Source organism: Molossus molossus, unplaced genomic scaffold (assembly GCF_014108415.1).
Source record: "Molossus molossus isolate mMolMol1 unplaced genomic scaffold, mMolMol1.p scaffold_m16_p_4, whole genome shotgun sequence".
Classification (NCBI taxonomy): Eukaryota; Metazoa; Chordata; class Mammalia; order Chiroptera; family Molossidae; genus Molossus; species Molossus molossus.
In genome coordinates, this window is record NW_023425377.1 from 39209604 (window position 1) to 39235565 (window position 25962).

The 25962-nt window shown below is 52.3% G+C and overlaps 1 pseudogene; it reads right to left on the minus strand.

Moving 5' to 3' along the window:
- Window positions 1–6837: 6837 nt before the first annotated feature.
- LOC118643743 overlaps window positions 6838–25962 on the minus strand; it is an 82240-nt pseudogene continuing 63115 nt past the window's right edge.

The following is a 25962-nucleotide window of genomic DNA, read 5'->3' on the forward strand; positions in this document are numbered from 1 at the left end:
GGAGGGGATGGCACGAGGCCACACGTCTCTCGGAGCTCTGGGCTCCTGTGAGTGGCAGTGCATCCACACTTCAGCACAACACTTAACAATCATCGTTTTCACAAAGTTGTGAAAACAACCTGTGACATGTGGCTAGCACCATCCCCGTGACACAGGTGCGCAAACAGGCTCAGAAGAGTCCCGTCCCCTGACCAAGCTCATGTGGACAGTGAGTGGCAGGGAGCTGGGATTCAACCTCAGGATCCTCTGGTTCCGAAGTTTCTCTTTTTCCCATGACATCTTCCTTCCAGGATTGAGGGTATCAATGTGGCTTCCCACCTTCTCACATTGTGCTGCTTAGTATTTGTACATGCTCAGCAATGGGTTAGAAAAAGGTTCCAGGAAAGAGGGGGTCTGTGCCAGGCCCCTGGGAGCTCACGAGTTGCTTGTGCTCAGGTGTAAGCCCCAAGAGGCAGGAGTGGGTGCTCACGGGTGGTCTGGGAGGGTGGTGTGATTAGAGAAAGCTTCTGGACCAGGGCTCCTGGAGTCACCCACGCTCTGCTATGGCCCAGAAGGAGCAGCAGAGACCTTGCCTCTGACAAATCTGGGATACCTGTGGCTGGGGGACTTGAGTGAGCTTCACAGGTCAGGAGAGGAACCCAGCAGAGTTGGCCCTTTGTGGATGCGCCCACAGGTCCTGCCTGGGTGCAGACAATCCTAAGCGCAGCTGAGGACACAGTACCAGGAAAAGGTAAACTACTAATTCTCAGCTGATGAAGTCTTGAGCTAAAAAATATAAGAAAGCACTTTCTGAAGAGCTGATATAAAAACAGAGAACTGTATTTGAAAATACTTTGATCTTCAAAAATAAGAAGGTTATCATAGTACCATAGAGAAATTTGACTGTGCCATTTGGCAATAAGAATAAAAAGCTGTTTACTCAATACTTGTCTAAAAATAGCCTTACATTGGTTCATGAACCCAACTGAGGCACTTGCTGGGCCAGCGATGCCTTCTCTCAGTCCCTTGCCCCCCTCATTCATTCACCTACTCGCTCATTCAGCAAAGCTCATGTCTCCAATCCCCGTCAAGACCCAGCCAACACGGTCCTTTGGGTTTTCCATTCCCTCCACATCGCATGCCAAGTACAGATTAGACCTCGTGATCTCTAGAGAAGCTTAAATTCAGTTAATGGACTTCTTATAGCATGTAACTGTCACCCTCAGTAAAGACACCTATTAGCCTCCTAAGCAACACACACGTCCCCGTGAAGTCAGGCTGAGACGTTGACAGCGCCCACTGTCGGCACCCACACCTCCACCAGAGGAATGTTTTCCACCGATCCAACCAGGGCCATTGGCATGTCTCCACCACAACCTTGTTGGCACATAGCGAACACCTTGTACGACAGCTGCTCGGGAGCAGGTGCAGTGCTTTAGTCTGATTTTTAAAGAGAACCTCTCAAAGCTCAGGAAACATGGCCCTGACCCAGACAGGACGCCACAAGGGGAACAAACAGTCTGGTCGTGGGCCTAAGCTGAGCCATGATGACTCCCAAAGAGCCTGGAGACTGGAGGATGTTCTTTGTCCCTGTGGGTACATATGGCTCCCCCGGCCCCCAGGGGAGGAAGGCAAAACCTCCTGGGCCAAGTCAGAGTGTTCTTCCAAGCCAGGTGACAACCCGGCCAGCGCAGCGACCCGTCTTCGCACATCCATACCACACAGCCCTGTGCACGCGGCCTGCACTCCCTTCCCGGGTGACACCTCCCTGGAGTGCGCCTACGGTGGCCGCAGCCACCAGGAGAGTGACAGGGAGGACGAAGACTCTGAGACACCTCTGGTCCCTCTGACACAAGGAAAGAGGCCACTTCCTCCAGAGCTCGCGCCATGGCTGAGCACACGGAAACTGGTATAACTGAGGAGCTCAGGAAGCAGTGGGTTTTCACATGCCCAGGCCAGAGCCCCTGGGAGATCCCACAGAGGTCTGGACTCTCCGCCAGAGAAGCGCCACACACTTTTCATCCAACATCACAGGGAGCTCGGATGAAGAAATTCTGTCACAAAGGTGCCCAACTAAGAAGAGGTCCGAGGCCATTCCTCTCTCGAAGACCTGTGCCCTGGAAGGCACACAGAAGGAGCCACGCCATGGCCACAGGGAGGCCAGACCTCCCCTGGGGGCTCTGACCTCTACACACCTGAAATGAAAATGGACCCCAGCTTGTCAATGTCCCAGTGGGGTACCCTTTTCAGGCTTCAGTTCTGGCTGCACCTGGAGACCATGGCTGTCCACCTAGCTCATCCTGGAGGCCATGCCTCCGAGATTCTGCCTCCACACGCAGAAACGTCTGGACTGGTCATGACAGCCCTGCCTGCACCACCCTGGCCCACTGGCAGCACGTTTTGTTTTGTGTGCCCTCCTCCCTGCCCCTGAGGCGGGAACCCACGGACTATCATAGACCTGTGAGGTGGGCCAATCTGACTCCCTGCCCCAGAACTCTGAGGGGACATTCCCAGAGAACTACAGTGCAGCAGCTGACACCGCTGGGAAAACCGTATTTCCCAGAGCTGGCTGCCTCGGCTCTCCCTAGGTTGAAGAGACAGAAGCCAGGGAGCAGAAGGTGAGGGCACTCCACCGGCAGGTGCAGAGAGGTCAGCACGGGGGAGTAGCTGAGCCAGCCCCTGGGGCCCAGAGTCACCGTGAGCCAAAAGGTGCCTCCTGTAGCCCACACTGGGCTACAGAGATTCCATCAAACCTCTCTCCACTGACTGGGGTCCCCGAACCCCAAACAGCCATTAGCTAGGAAGGAAGTGGACTGAGAAAAGCCAACCTCTGCATCAGGGAGGAATCTGGAATCTGGCCCAACTTTGTCCCTGCAGCTTTCTAGACCCCACCCAAGGGCAATTGATTGGGTAAGTCTGGGGTGGGGCTGTGCACCTTCAGTGTTACAGGGACCCAGGAGATCCATGCGGGGCCAGGTTTAGGAACCACCAGCTTGGGCCACCTACCCCTTGCCTTGTGAAAACAGAATCCCCGGTGTCTAGATGGCAGAAGACAGAGTCTGGGGAGCAATATTGTCTTCTGGGAAATGCCACCTCAGTCTGATAAAACCTATTCTCTCTTCAACCTCCAAATGCCCCGCCTCCTCCAGGAAGTCTACCCTGCTCTTGTGAACTCCTTCCTAAGCCCCACCTTCCCCACATCCTGACATCCATGTTTCCTGCGGTTTTAGGCCTGTACTGCACACGAAATGCTCATCCCTGAGGGGTTCCCATTCCACTGAAGGTAGGCCTGGATCCTCTAAGGAGTGGAGCCATCTCAGTCCTCCGCTGAGCTCCCACCTAGGCTCAGGCCTGGGGGGGGGGGGGGGGGGAGGGACTGACAGTGGGAGAGGGATCAACTCCGTGCTGACCTTTAGGATCTCTGGTGGCCCTTGTGGCCAGGCACTCTGACTCAAGGGGAGGCAGGCCCAGCAGGTCTTCACAGGCAGAGACACACACAAGAGCTGAGCTGGGGCCCCATGACTCAGTCCAGAAACCAGGATGTTTCAGCACAACCTTCATACCTCTTCTTAGTAACAGCACTCAGAAAGGTGGGAAGGGGAGGCGGCAGTGGGTGGAGAGGAGGGAGAAGAAAAGAGAAAGACTTTCTGAAGATCCTTCCTACCCAGGAGGGAGGCTGGCTCCCCCAAACCTGGCCTCAGTGCCAGCCACTGCCCTGGTCAGCCACATTTTCAAGCAGCCCTGTGCAGCTGGAAGTGTGCAGGCATGAGAGGGCCCCACCACGCAAAATGTGCATTTGATCAAGGTTGAAAACATGCTGTAACATGAGTTCTCCTGATCTATTGGATTTCTGCAAAAGAGCCCTGAACTCCTCACTCAAGTTCAACCTCAGGTCTCGGGAAAAATGAGTTTGTTAATTCAAGCAATTCCCCAGTGGTCAGTAGTTTATACCACATGCTTTGAAACAATGTGGCCTGAGTCAGGGGAGAAGTTGAATGACTTCCTAGGGGAGAGCCAAGGCCTTGACAGGCTCTGCAGCCCCCTGCACGGCCGGCCCGCTCTGCGAGCCCCTTCCCAAGAGGTTAAGGGGGGGCTGGGGATCCACAGCTCACACACCCACACAGAGCAGCCCCCACTATTCAGAGAATAGCCAGCTTCCCTACAGCACCACCCAACAGGCTGGGAGCTGGGGTCTGACATCTCCTGCCTCTTGAAAAAGCCTGTGCCTCCAGCAGGCTTTGGGGCCCACCAGGACCATGACCCTCACCCACCAAGCAGACCCTGGGCACCGTGCCAGCCGTGTGGATAACAGGCAGGACAACATTTATTGGCTCAGCCCCACTTGTAGGTCAGTCTCAGCTTGTAAGCTGTGGGGAAGATCCCTTTTTTTTTTTACTTTATTAAGGTAACATCTGTTAATAACATTATATAAATTTCAGGTGTACAACGTTATAATTTGATATCTGTATACTCTATTGAGCATTCACCACTCAAAGTCTAGTCTCCTTCCGTTACCATATATTTGATCCCCCTTTATCCAATTTGTCCTCCCCCAACGCCGTCCCCTATGGTAACCACCTTTCTGTTATCTGTAACTGTTAGTTCATTTTTGTTTTGTTTTGTTAATTTTGCTTGTTACTTTTTAATTTTATATTCCACATATGAGTGAAGTCATACAGTTTTTCCAAAAGAACAGAAAAGGAAGTCCAGAAATAAACCCACACATTTATGGGAGAATCCTTTTAAGAAAAGAAGAGTAACTACAGGAGACCTCCACGCCCCTGGTAAGTTGCATTCCTTCGTGCAGTGAACATTGACTGGGCATCCGTTACATGCCAGTCTCTCTGTACTAACCCACAGCACAGCTCCCAAGTGTGGACCTGGGGAACTGTACAGAGGGCGACCGTGACAAGAACAACAGCCACATGAACTGACAGCACCCTTCCAGGCCCTTCACAGGTCATTAGCCAGTAACCCTCACAACAACCCTGGAGGTTGGCACAGATCAGGAAAAGGAGGCACAGAGCTCAGTAGTTTGCCCAAGATGACCCAGCCGCTAAGCAGCAGTCTGGGCATTGGGCTCAGGCAATGTGAACCTTTGCCCTTGACCACTACCTGGATCACTGTCCTCATTATTAATATAATGAAAGCGTTTGCACCCCTTGCTATCTGTCCAAGCACAACCTACCCCCGGAAGTGGTCTCCTTAGGGTAAACCCTGGGTCTGGGTCTGGGTCCAGGCCCAAGCTGCTGGCTCCCCTAAGCTGCCACAGTGGACCTTGGACAAGATATTTAACCTCTCAACTTCTGTTTCCCTCACTTTATTTTTGTTGTTGTTTTATTTTATTTTTTTAATCCTCACCTGAGGATATTTTTCCATTAATTTTCAGATAGAGTGGGAGGGGGGAGAGAAACATCGATGTGAGAGAGACACATCGACTGGTTGCCTCCCGCACAACCCCAACCAGGGCCAGTGATGGAACCGCAAGCGAGGTACATGCCCTTGCCCAGAATCGAACCCACAGCTCTTTGTTCCGCAGGCCAATGCTCTAACTGTTGAGCCAAAGCGGTCAGGGCTATGATAATTATATGAAATAACAGATATTAAAGTGTTTAGCAGTGTCTGCCAACAAAATTTAGCTACCCTTTAGTAATTATTATTAGTAGTAACATTAAACTATTAATATATTATGTATATGGAATATTAAATAAGCCTTGATCAGGTCCAAGTTAGCGGAAGTTAGTGATATCCATAACACTATCACACACCATTATTACTCTTTCCATGGTCTCCCATTTCACTTTTTCCCTAAAGAAAGCACCCTTGCTCTCTATCTTAATAAACTGTCCAAGTCCCCCTTTTTTTCCTTCCTTCCCCTCCCCGCGCCCCTGCATCAACCGCTGCCAGGTGTGGGCAACTCTCTGCCCCCTCAACAAAACAAAGAAACTTCTGCCACTTTTCGGGGGTTTTAACATCAGAACCCCTGGTGAGCTTTGTATTTTCCAGCAGAGTATTCGCTCGTAGCTCCTTGCGATCAGCCCAGCAGCACGAGGCAGTGGAGTACACAGGCAGTGCTGCTCGGGTGGGGAGGGACTGCTGTGCCCCATCAGTGAGGACCTCCAGGAAAGATGCTTCATTTCCACATTCCAAACCTCAGCAAAAGCAGCCACACGTGGCCCAGGCTCCTCTACTTGATTCTTTGCTCCCATACGTGGGCAAAAGGGGAGGCATCCTAGGCCTGGTCTCACTGGGTCTCCACAGCAGCCAGCACGGCAGGGATTAGTCCCTCCTGCCGGCCAAGCACGGGCTGGGGGCCAGCGGTACAGAGCCAGGCCCTCTGCCCGCTGGCCTCGGCCAGGGAGAACGGTGGCCGCCCACACTGTGCGTCTCTGGAAGGCTGAGCTACTCCTTGTGCTGGCTGCTGGGCCGAGAGGTCACAGCTCTGCCTCCTGGCCAAGTTTTCCATGAAATCATCCAAAGCCAACAGGAGCTCCGGGAACTGTCCGTCCGTGGCTGCGCTTCCTCCCTGGCTGTGGGAATCTTAGCTCCCTTGAGCCTGCGCTCAGTCTACTCTCCACACATGCAGGGAAACATGCCAGAGGCCAGCCCTTATTCCCAGACAAGGTCCTGCCCCTGGCAAGCTTGCCTAGTGCCTGAGGATGAGGCTACAGTGCCCTGATCTAGCTGGCTACTGTCTCCCGGGCACCCATCGAGGGACTCAACAGACACAGAGAGCCTGAGCTCCCCAAGGCGCCCGCCCCAGCCCTGGCCCCCCACACCCTAGACACCATAGGCCCATAGCTGCATCCCTGTACAAATGCCTTCATCCCAGCTCAGCTGCACGAGCACACGCACCTTTCACATCGTGGCCACGGGTCCAAAGGCCAGCAACAGGAAGAAGCCGCTGGACACCGAGGACAGGCTGAGGAAGATGCACAGGGTGCTGGGTGGTGGAAGCGATGGCTCTGACCCAGGCCCCTCTGCCTCTGGGAGAAGCCCGGTCAACATCTGGCCCTACAGCACAGAGCAGAGAGATAAGAAATAGGCCCAGTTTGCAGTCCTTTGGGATGACCACTGAGGCTGCGAAAAGTCAATTTTCTGCAGCTTCTTCAGAAGCCACGATTTATTTTCTGAGTGTGCAAGACCCACTAGCTCAGGTGTTTTCCGTCAGCTCCTCCATGCTTCCAGGCCACGAGCACAACCCACTGGCTCCCATCTCCTGCCTTCTCCTTGATGCTCAAACCCACACCCAAGGCTGAACCACTGGGAACAGCAGAAGGCCTCACTGGGGAAAATCAAGCCATGCATCAGGGGCTCACCTGCAATACCACCACCTCACATTTCTGGAGCACCACACCCTTTGCAGAGGGTACTCACACACTCATGTTGGGAGACAAGACTAAACTCAGGGAGGCCAGAGAGGATGAGCAGGAGGAGCACAGAAGAGCTACTGGCCTCGGGATGACAGGGCAGAGAAGAGACTCCAGGTGGTAACAGCAGTGCCACCACTCCTCAGCGTTGGCCCATTAACTGGGCCTTGGGGCAGGGCTGTGCCCCACCCCCACCCCATCCATCTCAGTGGCAGGTCCCTGACCCCTGAGCTCAACGTTAGTGGCCACCACAGCTGGCAAGCACTTGCTGATGTGTGGGCAACGTGTCACATACTTGTGGCTGCATTCAGCAAGGGGCACTGCCGACCTGGTAGTGCCCTTGAGCACAACAGAATCATGGCTGCAACTCCCCAGTAGGACCACTGAGCCAGACAACCACCTGTGCGACCTGAACAGGCCGTGTCCTGAGGGCTTCACTCCTCATTCCCAATCCACAGCCACGCCGCAGATCCAGCGTGGTGTTCAGTTGCTCTATAGCAGCAGAGCTCAAGGCGTGGTCCCTGGACCAGTGGCAGCAGCATCACCTGGGAACTTGGATGAAATGTATTCTCAGGCCCCACCCAGACCTCCTGAATCAGAACGCTGGGGGTGGGGCTCAGTGGTCAGGTTTTAACAAGCCCGCTGGGTGATTCTGATGCATGCTAAAGCCTGAGAACCCCTGCTCTGGATGGCCATGATGTAGTGGACAGGATATGACGTGCGAGTGTCATCGCAACTCTGCCCTCCTTCAGCCCAAGGTGCTTTCCCCACCTCTCAGCTTGCAAACCTGAGGGAACCCTTCTTCCTCCATGGTCTGCTCCTCTGTCTGGGTCTGGGTCTGGGGTCCTCCTGGGCCCCACCCCAGACTGGCAACTTGCTGCAGGCCCCCAGGTCCCAAGTGCCCAGTGTTGCCATGTGCTGATAAATAATAAATCTTTACTCACATCATAATTAAAGCAATACCTACTGACCACATCCCCATCTCAGGGGTGTGGGGTGATCTTTGCACCTGCTATTCCCTAAGCCAGAACTCTCTCCTCCCACCCAATCAGATGCTCCATTCGGGTCTCTGGGCAACGTCACCTCTTCAGAGAGGCCTGTCCTGACCCTCTTTTCTAAGGGCCACTCCTCATCAGCTTGATCCCTTACCCAGATAATGATTTCTTTATCTCCACCTAATGTCACGTTGTATGTTCACTCATTTGTTTGTGGGTGAGTCTTCTGTTGTTGTTTGGTCTGTTTTTGTTAGTTTGTTTTTTAATCCATTTTCCTCTCTAGATGATAAACTCCATGAGGACAGGGACTTTACCTGTTTTGTTCACTGTCACCTGCTCAGTACCTAGAACATGCCTGTCACAGTAGGAGCTCAATAAGTGTACTGGTAAATTAGTACACACAGAGAAACAAAAATCAGAGCTACTGACTCCTCATATGTATCACTCTTGAACATGTAAAAAACTAAAAGAAATTTGCAAATTAAATACAAACAAAATTGGATGATAGGCTTTGCTTAAGTTAAATTGCCAAGTATGGGTTTAATAGTAGAGCAATGTGGCCTCGGGCCAGTTCTGCTTCTGTATTTTGATTTAATTAATACCAATGCCAAGAGTGAGTGCCTGCAAACAGATGTCTGCAAACAAAGTGGCATTAATAACTTAAAGGCTTTGTTTGCGAGAATAAACAGCTTTTATACAAAACCAAAACCCTGCACGTACGCCTGCAGCACCAATTTTTTAATTAATTCATTTTTGTTACAGATGTTTCTCCTTTTTCCCCCATTGACACCCTCCTCCCTGCTCCTGCCCCTCCCCCACAGTACTGTTCTCTATGTCCACTGGTTATGCATATAAGTTCCTTGGTTTATCTCTTCCTGTCCCCCGTACTCCCACCTCCTTCCTCTGAGGTTTGTCAATCTGATCCCTACTTCCGTGTCTCTGGGTCTATTTTGTTAATCAGCTTATTTTGTTCATTATATTCCACAAATAAGTGAGATCACGTGATATTGTCTTTCTCTGATTGGTTTATTTCGCTCAACACAATACTCTCTAGGTCCCTCCATGCCATCTTAAAGGGTAAGAAATCTTTCTTCCTCACAGCTGCATAGTATTCCATTCTGTTAATGTACAACAGCTTTTTTTAATCTACTCATCTGTTGATGGACACTTGGGCTATTTCCAGATCTTAGCTATTGTAAACAGTGCTGCTATGAACATAGGGACACGTATATTCTTTCTGATTGATGTTTCAGGCTTCATAGGATATATTCCTAGAAGTGGGATCACTGGGTCAAATGGCAGTTCAATTTTTAATTTTTTGAGGAAACTCCATATTGTTTTTCATAGTGGCTGTACCAGTCTGCATTCCTACCAGCAGTGTACTAGAGTCCCCTTTTCTCCACACCCTAGCCAACACTTGTTGTTTGATGATTTGTTGATGGCAGACACCTGTTCTGGCAGGTGTGAGGTGATACCTCATTTTAATTTGCATCTCTCTGATAATAAGTGACATTGAGCATTTTTTCATATGTCTCTTGATCATTTGTATGTCCTTTTTGGAGAGGTGTCTATTTAGGTCCTCTGCCCATTTTTTAATTGAATCGTTTGTCTTCCTTTTGTTGAGTTGTATGAATACTCAATATATTTTGGAAATTAAAACCTTATCTGATGTATTACTGGCAATTTTGCTCTCCCATACAGTAGGTTCCCTTTCCATTTTGATGCTTGTTTCTTTTGCTGTGCAGAAGCTTTTTAGTTTGATGTAGTCTCATTCATTAATTTTTTTTTCCTGTTTCTCTTGCCCTGGGTGATATATTGGTGAAAATTCTGCTGCGTGTGATGTCTGAGATTTTGCTTCCTACATTTTCTTCTAGGATTTTTATGGTTTCACATGCGACATTTAAGTCTGTTATCCATTTTAAGTTTATTCTTCATTAAAATGTCCATACTACCCAAAGTGATCTATAGATTCAATGCAATCCAATTAAAATATCAACAACACATTTCACAGAACTAGAACAAATACTCCAAAAGGTTATATGGAACCAAAAAAGACTCAAATAGCCACATCAATCTTGAAAACAAAGAACACAGTAGGAGGGATCACAATCTATAGTCTATCAGGTTATACTACAAAGCCATTGTAATCAAAACAGCCTGGTACTGGCACAAAGATGGGCATATAGATCAATGGAACAGAACAGAGAACCCAGAAATTGACCCAAGTCATTATGCTCAACTAATATTTGACAAAGGTGGCAAGAACATACAATGGAGTAAAGATATTCTCTTTAATAAATGGTGTTGGGAAAAGTTGGACAGTTACATGCAAAAAAATGAAACAAGACCATCAACTTACACCATACACAAGAATAAACTCAAAACGCAGCACCAATTTTAATGATAGATTACTTGATAATTCTGTCGAGCTGTCCTGTCCACTGGAAGCCACATTAGCCTTATAGTGGTACTAAAATCTGCCTTAAATAGGCTCTGTATCTCCTAATCCTAATTCTAGCAATCTCTTCACTTATTTCCCAGCACAGTTTCTGCCAACAAACTCAGCTAGTCGCCATGTGTCAAGCCAAGAAGTGGTAGCCATATGAATGTAACCTTAGCCACCAGCAAACAGGTGCCTAAGCCTCTGGCACTGGCCATTGGTGTGTGCTTTATGGTGCCCTCATTTTTCTCCATCTGAACGAATGCAATCAAAATAAACTTCCTTTGCACAGTGGCCCGCAGTTGCGTTTGGCCTTCCCTTGAAGCAAACGTGAGCGCTCACATACACCAACACCATCATGAAGCATGCAAAGGGTTTCGTAAGTCATGCAGCCATACCAGGTCACACGGTGGGTACCTAGATAACACAGATCAGATCACATAATTTCTCAAGAATTTTTATCAAAATGGTGATGTAGACCTTTGAGAACTAATAAACAGGGCCCCAAGTCTCTGATCTTTTCGCCTACTTGGGGGCCAGGTACTTGTTACTCAGCCCCTCCAAGGAATGCAGCCAGGCACGGATATGCTGGCTTCCAGCACGCAGCCAGGCACGAGCTTACCAGCGGAAAATGCAACTATCCAGCCAGCAGGGACTGTTAATCCCAGCAGTGCCCACGTGGACTCACTGGACTCACATAGGTTTTCAAATGGTTCTGTAACTTTGGCATCTGCCAGGGCTTTCCAGGGAGGAAGACATCATGGGTGCCAAAGGTTTAATTAGAAGTTTATGGGCAAGAAAAATTTATACTTGAGAACATTATATCCGCTGTCTGGAGTTTGGGTTTGTTTCCCCTGCCAATATGGACAAGAGCTCCATGATTCTGCTTCACGGGAGACCGCTAAGTCCTGGGTGGCAGAGCTGGAGGAGTCTGCAGGGGGCGTCCCTTAGCAGTGGGGCTGGACTTGGCACCCTGCCCAATTCTCATCCTCCAGTGGCACCCATCCTCAGGGGGGTGCCAAGACCAGCCACCCCCGAGGTCAGACCCCAGGTTAAACTGCTCAAGGGGTCAGTGTGCCCAATCTCCTGCCTGCGCATAGGCCAAGCACAATCATGGGACTTGACATTCTCCTAAGATTCAGCTTCCCAGAGCACCCAGTCTGGAGCAAAAACAGCCTCCCTTCTCGTCCTTGCCTTCCAGCAGCCCCCAGTGACTGCTGAGGACGTCCAGTGCAGAACTGTCCAGGGAGGAAAACCTCTCCTCATCCCGTTCCTCTGCACGCCAGACGACGGGGCTCTCACAGAATCATGCTGAGGCCCAGCTAGAAAACCGAAACTCAGGCTGCTTGCAGTCTGAGTGAGCTGAGGGCCAGCCCCTTGCCCTTACCCTCCTGGTAATCAGTCTCTGTCTCTGTCTCTCTCTCATGCCAGGCCTCCACCCTGGCAAATGTAGCCTCCTGCCTTGACAATCTCCAAGAGAAGGAGGAAGTATCTTGCTTGCCAAGAAAGTATTGCTCTGTGTCAGTCACCTCGGCTCACCGCTCAGGTGTGAAGGGGAAGCCAGCAACCTACAGAGACAAAGGCCTGGCAGCCCCACCAGCTGGAGGCAGCAGGCAGGTCACCCGGGGCCATGGCATCAGCAGAGAGGGACAGGCCCAGGGCTTGTCCTCAGCAGCACCACCCACCTCCTAGAGAGGCAGCGCCCCTTCCAGGGGCCCCCAGGACTTGGCCCTATGCCCGCCTACCCCTCAGCTGGCCTCAGAGAGGCTTCTGTGCTCCTCCATGCTGCCAGTGGCCCCAGCATGCCCGTAAGCAGCCCCAACTTTCAGCTCGAGTACCCCCCAAAAAAGACTGGAGTCCCAAGAGGAGGAGGGGGTTGTCCATGCCCCACCTCCAGACCCATGTGATACGAGAGAAATCAGGCCTCCTCCCAGAAACACTTTCACTTCTAACATCTACACTTTTAACATCTACATTCTTTTCCCATCTCTTTACTAAAAAGGCTTTCTCTGAGAAAACTTCTTGACAATTACCGTCATTAAAGGAAGGGGGATTTAGAAATGACAAGTGTAAGAAGCCTGGTCAGGCCACCCAGCCCACAGCAAATCTCTCCTGCAGCTCCCCAAGCCAGGAGGCTGAGGGGTGACAGTCCTGGGCCTAGCCCCATGTTTGAGGGTGTGGCCATGACCCCCCAGTGACCCCAGTAGGTAAAGAGGGCAGGCTGGTTCCTGCCTCATCCAAGTCATGGGCACAGTGAGAGGTGACGGTGCACTCTGGTGGGGAGGGGCCCTGGCAGGCACCCCACCTGGACCCAAGGGCACTTCAGAGAGGTTGTGAAGGACATGAAGGGAGGATGTTGGGAAGGTTTTCGAGGTGTGGTGTTGGATTGGACCCTTGGGAGGGATCATCGAACAGCACATGGATCAGCAGCCTCCTCTCTGCCTCCAGTGACTGAGCATTTCTATGTGTGCACCAGGTATCAGGCCTGGCCTTCTACCTCCGTTCAATCCTCACCACTCTAGAAAGTACATTTACTCCCAATTCGCAGATGAGATAGCTGAAGCTCAGAGGTGGGTCTCAGTTTGCTTAACAACTTAGTAACTTAAAAAAATTTTTTTTTTCTTTGATTTTAGAGAGAGAGGAAGAGAGAGGGAGACAGATAGAAACATTAATGCGAGAGAACATCAATCAGCCGCCTCCTGCATGCCCACTGGGGATCAGGCCCACAACCTGGGCATGTGCCCTGACTGGGAATCGAACCAGCGACCTCTTAGTGCACGGGTCACCGCTCAACTGCTGAGCCACACCAGCCAGGCAATAACTTAGTAACTTAATGGGTCGTTAAGTAACACCTGTGGTGCCAGTCAGCATGTGGCAGGATGCTCTCAACCACCCCTCCCCACTCCTGACCCCAAACCCTCCTGAGTGGGGAAAGCAGCTCTCCCTCAGACCTTGGGGCCAGCTGAGGGAGAATGTCTGGACCTAGCTGACCTGTAGCCACTGCCCTGAGCCCGCCTTCTTCAGTGCTAAAAACAGGGGCCTCGCCCCAGCCTGCCCCTCCCTGGTCCAGCTCCACTCACCTGCTCCATCCACTCCTCCCCACCTTCCTGAAGCACACCTCTGGCATCAGCATCCACCTGCTCCAAACCTTCCATGGTTCCCTATTTTCACAGACTGAAGTCCAGGCAGGCCAGTCATTCAAGGCCTTGTATGATTAGGTAACCACCTGTCCTCCGTAGATGTCTTTTTGGGGACACTGCAACATATACACTATCTCCCACTCAAATGGGAATACCCACTGAAGTCCTTGCCTGCCTGTCTCTAGGTCCCCCAAACTTCAAAGGTGTGCAAACCCGAGACTACTGCCCGGAGTTGGCGAGTGTGTGGAAGCATTAAGGGAGCTCATCCGCCAGGGGCAGTGGGGAGTGGGGGGTGTGGGGGACTCGGTGGGTGCTCAAGCAGGCCACCAGCCTGGGCAGAGGGCACTGCCCCCTCTGCACTGCTGTGACGCCCTTCAGGACTCTACACACACTGCCTCCGCCCTGGGGGTGTCCCTGCCTGTTGGCCTGCGGCGTCTCTCTGAGGGGCCCGGCGCTGCTGAGTCAGCCCTCTCCCACAAAGAGCACGGCATTCTCACTTCTGTACAAAGTCACACAAGCACAACCACTACCACATGGCTCTTGCGAAACCTGGCACACGCTTGGAGGTGTGTGCTTGGGGATTTTCTGTGTGGCACCTGGGGCAGGTACCGGCGCATGCGCAACGAGCTTGGAGAAAGGCAGCCAGGGCTCCTGGGCTCCGGAGCGGCCTCTGCAGATCCCCGAGGGGGCCGCTGGGTGCGGGAATTCTTGGGAAAAAGTGCACCATGGCTGCCTGGGCCCTGCTGAGGCCTCTTCCAGCAGCAGGCTGGCCTCTCAGCAAGGCCACTCTCCTTGCCGGCTGCCCATCCCACTGAGCTTCCTGAAACCACTGAGGCCCTGGAGGCAGGGCCCGGCGGCCGCTGGCTGGGGGCCGCAGCCTGAACTCCTGCTCTGCCACTGACTCAGAAGGACTTTGGGAAAGTCCTTGGCCTCCCTGGCCTCTGTTTCTTGGAAAGGAAGCTGGGACCAGACTGGTGGTTTTCTAGCTTTGTTCCCGGAAGCTCTGTGGCCATACTTGGGGCCTAGAAGTCTATCAGAGTTGAGCCTTTCTGTCTCTGGTGCATAACCCTGGGCAAGTGTTTCCTCTTCACAGGACATAATTCCAGCCCTGCCCATTCTTCCCAACCAGATACAAACTTCCAAGAAGCTATAGAAAGAGAGGCTGGGGCCAGAGGTCAGTGGGCCCCCACCCTGGGCAGGGTAGGGTGACCAAGGATGGACTGACAAGCCAGCCAGTCAGCATGTGGGTGCCAGCAGGGGCCTGAGGAGCCAGCTCTGACCCCATTAACAAAGGAACCACATGAAAATGGGTCATTATTTTAGCCAAGAACTGGCTTCTAGAAGACAGCCCTGGTGGGATGGTAGACAGGGGACCCAGAGTCAGCTTTGGAAGTCACCAAAGCCTCAGGGGTATGGGGACCGCACAGACAAAGGCTGAGCAGGCATCAGAACTGGCCCAAGACCCCACCTTCCACCCCCAGGAGGCCTCTCCTGCCCCTCCACCCGCCCTTCCCACTGCCAGGGGCAGGCTGAATCCGTCAGAATCTGGTCAGGAGAAAAGAGGCTGTAGCCCTCGCCCAGAAAGCCATCAGGGTGACATAGTTACGAAGTTGGAGGGGCTGGAAAGACGACCAGGGGACAATGGGGCAGGGATCAGCCTTAGCAAGAGAAAGCCAGCACCAACCCTAGGTCTGGAAGACCAGCAGACGAAAGTGTTCCCAGAGCCCAGAAGCCTGGGTCATCTGCTAGGAGATAAAGTAAGTGACGCCTGGCGTCATGCAGGAGACAGTTGCCAAGGAGATGGTGCCAATCAAGCCAGAGGGAGGGAAAGAGGTGGCCTTCCCTGTCCCTTCCTCCTGCCCTCCTGTCTCCTGTCAGTGCCCCACCCCGCCCCGGGCCAAACCTGACAGCCGTTGCCACGGAAGCCTGGGAACTGCAGTTTGCAGGGCCAGCCTCCGTGCTGCCACATGGAACACAGAATGGATCTGATCAGGAAAAGGCGAATGACAGCCACACAGACACTCCCAGACGCCCACCTGGACTCCCACAGTTTCAGAGCCTGCACATGCTTCAAAACGCAGCTAAAACCACCTGCCCTCGGGAGCCCTGATCCCCTTGCCCACATGGGGTCGGGGCAGGAGGCCCTCGCTGAACTCTCCCCAGTCCCAAGGATGTCCCAGCAGCTTAGCAGCCTGTCCCACTGAGCGCTTACTCTGGTGTCCCCTTTTGCCCTAAACCCCCCAACTGGGTTTATTTCTCCTTAAGAGTCTTTTCTCCCAAATGAAGATCCCCAGGCCTCTTTTTGGGGGCAAGTGTTGTTGAATCCCTGAGCGCTCCCACGTGAACGGCTGGGCCCAGCCTGACCTCGGAGGGGAAGGAGCTGGGAGCCCAGCCGCACTCCCTCTGAGACGTGCATTTTTAGAGCAAGAGACCCAGAGGGAAAGACCTTTTTTTCACTGAATACAATGGGATCTGGCCCTTTCCTTTCAAAACCCCACCCACCCTGCCTGCCCAAGCCCTGCCCCTTCCAGCCTCTAAGGGTCAGCAGTGACCTCCTAAGAGGCCATTTCTTGAGCCACTTTTCCCAACACTAGACAACCTGAGAGTTGCATTTAAAAAAGAGTTCTGATGGAGTCACCCCTCTCCTGTCACCTCTCTCCTGTCACCTCTCTGATATCCCCCAAAACCAACCCCAAACACCAGAGCCAGAGAGATGAGGCCACTGGAGACAGCCCATCCTGGCTCATGAGGGCTTGGCATTAAGTGACATCACACTGATAGCTTGAAACTGGCCACAGTGGGAACATTTACACCACGGAAATCGGCGAACACTTCTGATCAGAGCTTTATTTTTTCCTTCCTGCAAAGCTGTTGTTCAGCACTCACCAGCACACCACTAAACTGGGCCTTTACAAGCCACCACCACCGACAGCCTTATGTCCTACAAGCTGCTCTCTCCCACCATCTCCTTCCAGCTGTTCACCAAGCCCGCCAAGTCCTCCGAGCCCGCTTGCCAGAGCTTAGCCTTCTCTCAGAGGGCATGGGCAGGCCTCGCTCCTGCGTTCAGATCCAGTTGTGCAGCCTTGAGTAGGTCATTTCCCCTCTCTGTCCCCTCATCAATGACATGCAGAGAGTGGCCTGGGCCATCACGTGCACCACATAGGCGCACAGGTGTCACAAGCTCCGCACAGCGTGTGCTCCACCAATGTGCTCAAGTGCAGGATCACCCCCTTCTCTACCAGGGAAATTCTCCTGTGCCCCGAGGTTCAGCCTAAATCCCACCCTCCTGGTGAAGTCAGACCTGTGAACCCAGCAGAACTTGCCTGTTCCCTCCTGGGCAGCCGGCTCCCGGTGACGGTAGCTCAGTGGCCTAAGACCAGCGCCCCCGGGAGAGCAGGGCAGGCAGCTGTGAGGTGTGGGGTAGGGGGTGACTTATATGCAGGTCCAATGAGAAGCAGGATTACAGGATTGCTAAAGCTGCAGGGCCTCTCTGTCCTCACCACAGACCAGAGAAGTGCGTGCTCCCCCCGGCTGAGACACCCCTGCTCAGGAGAAGGAAGCTCCCTCCTCGCCTCAAGGGCACCTGCGGGCACCTGTCCAGCAGCGGCAGGAAGTAGAGGCACAATGTGGGCGAGTGGCCTCATGTGAACTCAGGGTGAATCAGCCTCAGAGAGTTCACCTCCAACCACCAGTCCATTTACAAAAGTGAGGGAAACTTCTAGAAGATGGCACACCCATCAGCCCAATCTGGATGCTGCTGCTGGCCAGTCCGTGGGAAAGGCAATTCTACACGCACCACGTGTCCCCTGCCAGGCTTGGACAAGGCACTGACCAAGCTGAGAGGGACCAATGTCACTTAGCCCTCTCAGGAGGTCAAGAACCAGGGCTGGGCTGCACCTATGGCTTCCCAGGAAAAGTTAGCAAAAGGTCAAGTAAAGGTTCACTTTCCTGTGAAGAGCTCAGCAGATGCCCAGCATCTGGGTATTAGGTGTCGTCATTCATCACTTACTAGTTGTGACCCTGAGTGAGTGACCTTCCCTCAGTCTCAGTTTCCACCTGTGTAAAGTGGGGCCATGGTAGTACTCCTCCTGAGTAGTTATAAGCAATCAAGTGCTCCGAGCGGTGTCAGGCACACAGGTGGGGTTCATACGTGTTAGCTCTGATTGCTGGACTCCTTACCCCACTGCACACTGGAAGAAAGTGAGCTAGAAAAGGGAACCCTACAGGCACAACTGGGAGGTCTGTCTTGCAGGATCAAATCTCTAAGGGAAACCCTATGGCTGAATATAAGCGTGGAACCTCCAGAAGGGAACAGGGCACCATCTCTTTTGCCTCAAGCAAGGACAGAACAGGGGTCAGTGACGGGGACTGTTTGGAGCCAAGTGCTGTGTCTTCTTGTCACAGGCACCCTTGTGGCAGTCGAGCTTCGGCGTGGCCCCGCTCAGACTCCGCTTTTAAAGTGTAAATTGAAGAGTCTAGGTTTACAAGGAACTTTAGTGACCATCCAGGTCCACAAATTCCTTCAAAACCTCAGCCAGGATATTGCTTGATCACCTCTAGTGACGGGGAACTCTGTACCTGCAGAGGCCACACATTTCACTGCAGATGCACCCAGAGGGGAAGGGAAAATAAATGAAGAGGCTGGTGGAGGCTGGGCACAGAGGGACCATTCTGCCAAGTTCTCAGATGATCCTGAGGTAGGTCCAGCCTCCAACCTCCCAGCAGCGGCCCCTCTCCAGAGAAGTGAGGGCGTCTCTGGGAAGCCGGGCTTGGCTGAGATGTGGAAACAGGTGAGCCACGAACCAACGGGTTCCACACCACTGGGCACGGTAAAGGGGAGGGCGGCCCAGGCCTGCCCAGCAGCGGGGAAATCAAATCACCCAGATAATGAGCCTCCTCGCAGAGACACCAGCTAATGAAGGCAGCACAGGAAGCCCCACGTCACGGGCCCAAACTGTTTATACACGTGTTAAAAGTACATTTCAAAAGAAAGCAGGGAAGCCTGAGGAAAACCCTCTGCAGCCCTTGGTAAATGATTTCTGAAAACCACGTTAATTTGTTTTCTGGAAGGTGTTTGAAGTCTCTCGGTGCACCCCTTGGGCAACTTTAATTCCTCCTCCTAATCCTCTATTAAACCTGATGCTCACCAGCACAACCTGCTTAGGGGGTTACAATTTTTATTCTTAATTATACAGATATATATTTGGGTCCATGTGTGCTCGTCTGTTTTGATGTAAACTAAAAAGGCACTGTCAGCCACACTCCTCCAAGATGTCTAAATACCTGAGCTTCATTAAAGCACGAAGGGGACTTACAATGAAATTTAAAGGGTCAGAGAGTGTAATTTTTAAAATTAATTTTGAAGCCTTGTAACCGTGCAGCCAGAGATGAATGGGTTTGTGGGAAAGCGTGAGAAGCAGGAAGATCTGAGCCTGGAAGGAGCCGGCTGGGTGGGGTGAACCCTGCCAATGCACGGGACCCCCAGGAACGGCTCCGCAGGGCTGGCGGTCAGCGGGGCAAGCAGGGATGCACGGTGATCAGCACCGTCTCTGTCATCACCAGCAGCAGCAGGGAGCTCCTCTCCTCAGATGCCTACTATGTGCCAGACATTGCACTGAACTCTGTGCCTCTCAGCTCCTCAAACGCAGCCCAGTCCTCTCAGGAAGGCACTATTATCAGCCCCATTTTTCAGATGAGGAAACTGAGGCATGGGATGGTCAAGTGACTTCCCTAACTAAGGTCCCGCTGAAGAAATGGTAGGGACAAAAAGAACATATTAATAACAATGATGATGATAGTTATTGAGGGCTAGTGATGCGCGAGGCAGTTTATATGCAGTATCTCATTTAACTTCCACCAAAAGCCCATGAGCTTAGTCCTGCTATGAACCTTACTTTACAGATGAGGAAACAGAAGCTCAAAGAGCTTTTTATTTAAAAAGTTGCCGAAGCTCACACCAGTAGTAAGGACCTCTGACTTGAGCTCAGATTAATGAGATTCCAGAACCTAGGCCCTCTGTCTTTTCTCTCTCACTCCACAACTAGAGGCATAACCCCGGCCACAGAGAACCTCACGACAATGGCACCACCCTTCCCACCCTAACCCTAACCCTGTTGACCAGGGGCCTGTCTGGGTTCTGGATCATCAGGGCTCCAGCAGCTCAGCTGGGGAGAAAGAGCCCTGCGGGCTGAGGTAGTCTGGGAAGGCTCCCTGGAGGAGGGGGACAAGAGGTAGGCAAGAGAAGGAAGGGCTGAATCACAGAAGACAGAAGTAGATAAAATGGAGTGCACAGGTGGGAACAGACAAGTGTGTTCTGAGGCACATGGCTGGAGACATCAAGGGGCAGATGGGCAGAAGGATGGGGGGAGAGGTCTGGTCTGGGGACAGACATCAGGGTCACACAACTGTATGAAGAGTTCCACCAACACACTCTCTCTGCTTTCCCTTCATGACCAGGCCTGAGGAAAGTGTCCCTGCCCCTATGCAAGGCCAGCACCTTCCTGTCACCGAGTCCCACCTCCCATGCCCTGGCAAAGACATCACTCCTGTCAATGTCCCCTCTCTCTCTGTGGGCCATTACATTTCTCCTCCCTCTTGGGTCAATACCATCACACAAAGTTGCTGTGATTTCTCTCACCTCTAAAAAAGACCTGCCTTGACCCCCAAATCCCTCTCAAGACGCCATCCACTTCTCTGCCTCCTCTTCTGGCGAAGCTGTGAGCTGTGGGAGAGCAGGGAGATCTGGCATCTTCTCCGCCCCTCTCAGGCCTCAGCCTGGTGTCCCCGCCGCTGGCTCTCCAGCAGCTCAGGCAGTCAAGCCCACTGGCAGCAGTCTTTCCCCACCCCTTCCCTCCAGGGTGCCCCACTCCCCTGGTTCCCTCCCACCCCTGCGGCACCTCCCCGGCCACCTGCTGTCCCTCTCACAGCTACAGACCACAGCGTCTAGGGCTCGGTCCCTGAGCTCTTTCTCTCTTCTCTGCCTGTCGCCTTCTCATCCAGTCCTGTGGCTTTAAACGCCCGGCCGCACCAGTGGCACACGCTGTCTACCCAGCCCTGCGCTCCTCCCCGCTCCACATCAGGACAGCCATCCTGGCATCACCACAGTGTGTCTAACAGGCGTCTCAGACTTCACGGTCCCAAGCTGCGCTCCTGATTTCCACTCCCCAAGCCTGCTCTTCCTCTGGGTTTTCCCCAGCTCAGCACATGGCTATGGGGCTAAGGGAAAGAGGGAAATCGAGAATAATTCTCAGCTTGAGCAGCTGGTGGATGGAGTACCAATCCACCAGAAAATCCTACTGGCTGCCTCCAGAACGTACCTGGACCCACCTCTCCATCCTCACTGCTCACACACCAGCTTGCCCCACCACCATTTGTGCCTAGACTCCCGCACTAGCCTTCTAACTGACCTTCCTGTCTTTACCTGTGTTCTCTACAGTCCACTGTCCATTCAGCAGTTGTCAAAGGGATCTTTTCAAATCACAAATTTAGTCACGTGACCACTCCAGCTTCCCATTGTACTTGGAATTAAACAAACTCCTGTACAGCCCATATAATCTGAACTATTTCTCACCCATATCATCGTTGACCACTCCTTCCCAGATTCCTAAATCCAGCTGCCTTGTCTATTCTGCATCTTCAAACACCAGACTCGTTCAACCCCAGGGCCTTTGTACTTGCTGTTCCGTCTACCTGTAGTGCTCTCCCCTGATTTTCTCACAGCTGATTCCTTGTCATGCAGATCTCAGCTGAACTGTCACCTCCATGGGAAAGCCGTCCCTGATCATGCAGTTTAAAAGAGCTCTCCATCACATCACCTAGTTTTAATGCCCTACAGTATACTTGTCACACCTGACAATTTTCTTGTTTATGTGTATATTGCTTGTGTTTCTCACTAGAATGTAAGCCTCAGGAGAGCAGGGACCTCGTCTGTCGTGTTCGCTGCTGTATCCTCAGCATCTAGCACACTACCTGGCTCGGGCCTGATGCTTGGTCACCATGACATGGATAACTCTTCCTCCCGTCTCCTCCTCCCTCCTCCCACCACTCAGCTGACCTCCCACGAGAACTGGCCTTTCCCATGAGGCCTGATGTCCACATGGTAAAGATCAGTGTCCTGATTATGCCAGGGCTTTGGGTTGGGAGTGAAGAAGAAAGGCAATCATGGTGGCTGTCTTTTTCCTCCCAGCCTTAGTCACCTCCTACTGCCCTGGGTCACACCTGCCGTGAGCCTGGGGCCCAACTGCCAAGCAGCAGCCTTGTGCTCGGGGGCACCAGCTTCACAATCCAACTGGCAGGGCTCAAATCCTGGCTCCTCACTGAGGATCAGGGCCCTGAGCACGTCTTCTCACCTCCCTGATCCTTAGTTTATTCATCTTGAAAGTGGGGATATGAGCAACCCCTTCGTCTTGGGTAATTATGCTCATTTGAATGAGATCATCTCTGCAAGGAGGGCCTGGCAGAGTGTGTGCTCAGTCTCAATGAAGTAGAAGTGTTAGTGATACTATTGGCCACATCATGAGGACCAGGGCTGGGACCAGGATCGGACCCAGAGAGAACAGAGGCCCTACACATGTTCCTCCTGGAACTGGGGCCATGTGTGGCCAATAGATCTCAAGCCTGAGAACTCAGGCTGTCTCCACTAATCCTACCAACAGCTTCTAACATCCTCCCCTCCTCCCTCTGCATTCCCTCTTAGGGGAGTGACAAGGCCTCAAGTCTGTTCATGACAAGGTGGCATTACAAACAGAGAACCCACTTATCCTGATACTACATTTAATCCTGCTCTCCCCTGATGGGGGCCAAACCTCTCCCACGCAGAGTGGCAGGCAGGGCACTGATCCGTCCTTGATGCCAGAGGCACGGAGAGGACAGATGGCTCACCCTCTGTGAGAGCCAGGGCCAGACCTGGCACCATCCCCCACCCCTGCCCGTGAGCACCATCTGGTCCTTGTGATGGAGGAACCACACACAGGGCCCCTTGAGGAGGGACATGCCCCAGGCAACCAAAACCCAGAACCTCAAGAGTATAAAGACAAGCCTCTGACTGGGAGCAAATATTTGCAAAAGACCTATCTGGTAAAGAACTGTTATCCAAAATATACAAAGAACTCTTAAAACTTAACAATAAAAATACCAACAACTCTTGGTCAAAAACCTTAACAGACACCTTTGACAGAAAAGATGCTCCACATCATATGTCATCAGGGAAATACAAATTAAAACAACCATGAGGTGCTCCTGCGCACCTGTGAGCATGGCCTGCGCCCACACACTGACAGCGCCCCCCTGGCGAGCACGGGGCGCAGCGGGAGCGCTCATCACTGCTGCTGGGGACGCTGGGGACACGCAAAGGCGCAGCCACTTGGGAGGGTCATCTGGCAGTGTCTTACAGAACTAAACATACTCTCACCGTATGATTCACCAGTTGCTCTTCTTGGTGTTCACCTAAATGAGATGAAAACTTCTGTCCACACAAAAACCTGCGCAGAGATGTTTACAGCAGCTTTATTCATAACTGCCCAAACTTGGCAGCAGCCTTCCTTCAGCAGGTGGATGGATACACGGAGTATTGTTCAGCGCTAAAAAGAAATAACCTATCAAGTCATGAGAAGACATGGAGGGCCTTTCAATGCACATCACTAAGTGAAAGAAGCCAATCTGAAAAGGGATATATACTGTATGATTCTGTAAAATTCTATAAAAAAAAATTCTATAAAATTCTGAAAAAGGCAAAATGATAACGACAAAAATATCAGTGGCTTCTAGGTGAAAAAGGGATTAATAGGTGGAGCACAGAGGAGTTTAGGGCCATGAAACTACTCTGTATGATGCCATCTACACCTGTGGACACACGCCATTACTCATTTGTCCAAACCCATACAATGTGCAACACCAAGAGTGAATCCTGGTGCACTCTGGATTATAATTGATGCATCAGTGTAGGTTCATCCACTGTAACAAACAAACCTCCCTGTGGGGACGTTGATAATGGGGGAGGCTGCGCATGCAGGGGCAGGGGGTCCATGGGAACTCTACCTTCCCCTCAATTTTGCTGTGAATATAAAACTGCTCTAAAAACTAAAGTCTGTTAAAACAAAAGGGGAAAAAAAAACAGTACCGAACCTGGCCCCCGGGGCCCTTCTGATGCACCTGGTAGAATGTGCCTGTGCCTCTCTGCACCCTCAGTCGCCCAGGTAGCTAGGCCCAGCCCCGGGGCTGTCCGTTGACCATGCCATAGTTACAACATTAAGCTACACTAACACCTGCTAAGTGTGAGCTGTAATTACAGCTACGCCGACAAAACTTTGGTCCACTCAGCCCCTCGCAGTCAGACAAAAAGTTAGGGACTGTGCCCTACAGCCTGCTTACCTGCCAGGTTGTACCTGGGCCACAGGAAAACACCCAGCTCAGAAGAGTCTTCAGTTCCCTCGAGTAGTGCCCAGATGTCTTGGTCTGAATACCCTTCCCAGAAACCAGTGCCACCCACCTCATCCCCATGTGCTTCCTGCCTGCCAGAGCGTGTGCTCACACCACCCACCGGCCCCTGAGCAGCCCCGTGAAAAGGAAGGACTGCTGGCCCCTCTTACAGACAGGGACACTAAGACACAGAGACATGCAGAACTTGCCAAAGGCCACACAAAGAGGTAGAAGAGGCTCACCTCAGCATTAGCCATCCATCCATCCATCCATCCATCCATCCATCCATCCATCATCTGTCCACAGCAGCCCACACCTCAACCTGCTCATTTCTACAGAGGCCAGCCTGGTCCGGAGGCCTCACAAAGCCCAAGCTTCACCCCAGGCTTGTAACTCCCAATTCCAGGTTTGTCTGTGATCATTGGTCAAGGACAAGCACTTAGGATACCTTCTCCCATCCCTGGGACATCCGGCAGCCGATGCCAAGCCATGAGTGAAATGTGTACACAATAGCCCATGAGGCCATGGGTTTAGGGAGCTGACCCTGGCATGGCTGAGCCTGGCCAAACCACCCTGGTAAAGAGAGTGAGGGAACTCAACAGAGAAGGGTGGCCCCCAGGGAAAGACTGGGCCAACATTGGAGGGGTGGGACAGGCAGGGGACGGGAGTCAGTAAATACTGAAAGGTACAGAATTACCCTTTGTACTGGAAGGTACAAAAACACCAGTAGCCAAGTGTTTTAAGATATCAGGCAAAACCTTGACCATAATTCACTTCCTGTCTATACATGAGAGTTACACCAAGGCTGGAGGAGACGGCGGACACTGGACCACTCTGGCAGCGCAGAGTGGACATAGGAATGTCTGTCTGCCAACACCGCCAGAATAGGACTTCCTGGAAGGGGACAGTACAGAACACCCACATGGGCAGAGTCCCCCCATCACCTCGACGCTGGGCTTCTAGGAAGTGCAGGGACAATTACTCCGTGTGCAGCCCCATCGTAGAGTGCAGACCACAGCGGAAGCTTTCTGGAGAGAGGCCAACCACTACCAGCCTCCCAGAGTCGCTGAGCTCTTCACACAGATGGAAAAAGTGAGACCCAGAGAGGGTCCGGGACCTGCCCCAGTCACACAGGGCAGGTGACAGTCACAGATGCTCCCTGTCTGTCCCGATGCCCAGGGTGGCACCTGCCCCATCAGCAGGGCTTGCACTTTCAGTGTTCCCTGCCCCCCAGCTGTTCAGCCTGCTAGGTACCAGCTGTTGACCGGCCCAGTGGCTGTGACCAGGGCCCTTCGCTCCGCCAGTGGAGCTTCCTGCAAAGGGCCTCACTGCCCGCTGGGCGGTCCCTGCAGGGCTGACGCGCAGCGGAGCACAGCACACCCCAGAGAAAGGACAGGGAAAATGGGTATATAATTGCATAATAACATCTGATTCACACACAAAGAGAAGGAAAGTTCTCTCAACCAGGGAGCCCCGCTGGGACAAGTCAAAGCAAGATGAGCAAAGGCTTGATGGGCCTTTTAAAGCTTTGTTTGGTCAAAATGTTTGCTCTTATTTTCAAAACTTCTTTGTCGCAGATAAAAATTGTTCTCTAATTTGGTCATACATTTGGATTTCATTAT